This window comes from Echinops telfairi, unplaced genomic scaffold, assembly GCF_000313985.2.
Source record: "Echinops telfairi isolate 266 unplaced genomic scaffold, ASM31398v2 ScPeMD7_18;HRSCAF=68, whole genome shotgun sequence".
NCBI lineage: Eukaryota > Metazoa > Chordata > Mammalia > Afrosoricida > Tenrecidae > Echinops > Echinops telfairi.
In genome coordinates this window covers 33456202-33459214 of record NW_022103915.1, presented here as the reverse complement: position 1 = coordinate 33459214, position 3013 = coordinate 33456202, and the positions used below count along the sequence as shown (strand labels likewise).

The 3013-nt window shown below is 45.4% G+C and overlaps 1 protein-coding gene across 1 annotated transcript in view; it reads left to right on the top strand.

Annotated features, from left to right (window-relative positions):
• Window positions 1–3013, top strand: part of RGS6 (regulator of G protein signaling 6) — a 611147-nt gene that overhangs the window by 164669 nt on the left and 443465 nt on the right. The window lies entirely within an intron of this gene.

Genomic DNA, 3013 nt, shown 5'->3' with positions numbered 1-3013 from the left:
GCTCCTTAGAGCTACCAGCTGTGCTCTCCCCAGGCATCCCCGGACCAAACACCCGCCAGGGCCCTGGGGGAAAGTGTGTTTATCTGAAGCCTCCCACTCTTGCTCTCTTTGGGAGCAACATCATAATGATCAGTGAGCTGTGGGGGAAATGTGTGTCTCTGGAGCCCCACGCTATCTGACTTTCCCTGATGTCACTAGAACCTTTTCTCTAAGAATCAGAATTTTCTAAAACCATAAAAGCACTGTGTAGGGAAAGCAGATGTTAATGAACCCAGGTGCCTGCTAATTTAATCAAGTTTACTCTTGTTACATGATTGAGTACCAAAGGAACCGGGTTGCCTGATGACCTAGCCCCAGTCCCAGGAGCTGGGACTGACGTGGGTTTTCTTTGATGGTTTGGCTAAAATGCTCCTCCTGTGCTGTTGTTGGTGGGGGCTGTCAAGTTGATTTGAACTCATTGTGACCCCATGTGACGGAGTTGAGCTTCCCCGAGGGTTTTCGTGGCTGTATCTTTTATAGGAGTGGGTCACCAGGTCTTTTTTCTATGGATCCGGGTAGGCGCTGACCACCAGAGTTGTCGCCGGCAGCCCAGCACAGCCTCTGGTGCTTACTGTGTGCCATGAACTATGCTCAATGATAGGAGAGCAATGGTGAATCCCATGTGGTCTTTAACGCTGGTGTGTTAGGGTCATGGCAACAAATGGATGCAGTTGAATGTGATGGTCAGTGTGTACATAGGGACAGGACATTGAAGGAAGGATGATGTGGAGGTCATCAGGGAATGTCTGATTAAAGGTTAAATGAATTTATCTGAGTTTTTAAAGACCTTGTAAAATTTAGCCAGGAGAACAGTGTCATGTGTGGTCAGGAAATCTTATTCATCTGGGTGTGCCGCAAAGAAGGACTATCTCAGAGAGAAGCAGCAGTATGAAAAATGACGGGTGCTAAGCAGGGGAATTAGTCTAGGTTCAGGAAAGAGACTCGTTATAAATGTAACTGACATAGACTATTCATGTCTATGGTATTGAGATCAACCTATGATAGAACCTTGTCGTCTTAGGCTAGGTTCTCTAGAGAAACAAAAATAATGAAGCTGTGTGTGTGTGTGTGTGTGCATACAGGGAGGGAAAGAGAAAGGTTTACATGAAGGAAATGGTTCACATAGTTACAGAGGCAGGTAACTTCCAGGTCCCTGAGTCAGATAGATGTCTGGCCGGAGGCTTTTGATTTGAATAGATGTAGGAGCTGATGAACCCAAGTTAGGCAGATGACAGCCTTTGGCTACAAAAACTCATGAATCCCTGATATGAGAACAATGAATCCAAGGACACCGGGTAAGATGCCAGGCTGCTGACACCTCCCAAGATCAGCAAGCAATACAGTAGGAAACTGGTTCAAGTCAAAAGAATCAGGGGTCAGATCATGAACCAGATGCAGGAGCCAGGCACAGCAAAAGCAAGCAAGCTTTTTCACAGCATTCACTTATATTGGAAGCAGACCACACTCCTGGGGAAACTTTCTTTCCATTGATTGGCAGTTCACAATGAATATCATCACGGAGGTGATGAGATTATATTAGATCTCACCATGAGGGATTATGGCATCAAACCCCTGAAAATTTGGTGCAGTCAAGTGGACACCAGACCTTAGCGATGGCAACTCCCATTCATGGGGGTCGTGGAGCAACCCTGGGACCCAGGAGATGGAGGAAGAAGCAGGAGTCCTTGAGGTTTGGGGTTCTTTCTTTTTATTTATTTATTTTTGTGCATGTGGAATGGTGGTGGGTGTACTGACATGATTTTCCAGAGATTTTCCAGAGATTCTTCTGTTGGCAGGGGAGGGAGCGACTTGGCAGGAAGCCAGGCTGTAGGCAGGGAAATGCGGTTGGAGGCGCATTGCAAGAGAAGTGGCAGGTCTGCACTCAGACTTTCTAACTTAAGAACATAACTTGAGGGATGGAGTGGAAAGTTGTGACAAGTGGGATCCAAGTAGATCTGTTCAGACTTTTGAGTGGACATTTGTCATAAATGGAACCATCTTTTGAATGACCTCTTCGTTTGGTGAAAATTCAATCCCATGAATTCTACTTCTCTGACATAGAAATCAGAATTCAAATTCCCAGCCTCTCTTGTATCTAGGACGAAGGATTGGATTGAAGTTCCACGAGTAAAAATGCATGCACAAGATATTAGCTCAGACATCGTAATGTTTGGAAAAACAGGCTGCCTGCAGAATTTCTACTCTTTAGTGGGTGACAGTCAAGGCAAATGCCATTGCTGGAAGAGACAGATAGACAAGATCAAGGCACAGATGGAGGGAGTTACAAGATGATATCATTTTCTGCATTGGGTGGAGTGGGATGGGCCATTTCAATTAACTCTCAGACATAAACATATCATCATCGAGAGTGTTGTTCCTGATGTGTATCCACAATATTAACTATGACTTACTTAGGAGAATATATAACTAGGTATGATCATTTCATTTTATATAAACTTCAGTGGGCCAAGATTCTCCGGAGATGATCTAACCGAGTGTGGTCACCGCTATGCTGGGATCTTCTGGGAAGCAGTCAAGCAGTTCATTTGTTCGAAGTCTTGATGCAATGGAGGGAGATTCCTTCAGGATGTGACCTCCTATCCACACAGATTGCCAGTGTGAGGAAGCTAGCTCCCTTCTACTGTAGGATCTGGATCCTGCATCTGGTTCGTTGACCTTTTGCAGATCCCAGGAAACATCAGCAGACTGGCGACCCTGGATTCATTCGGTCAATTTCTGATTTATTCAGCTCAGCATCTACCAGCCTCTGGTCTTCTGCTTCATCTTCCCACTTCCTGTATGCTAGCCCCTGAAGATACAAGAATAAAGAGAAACCTGCGGCTTACATCTCACCCATAGCCTTGAACCAGATCGAAGTGACTGTGAGCCATCACTTGATCTAATTCCTTTTTATGTGTATGCACATACAACACTGGTGGGGTTTGGTTCTCTAGAGAACCCAGCCTAGCACAGT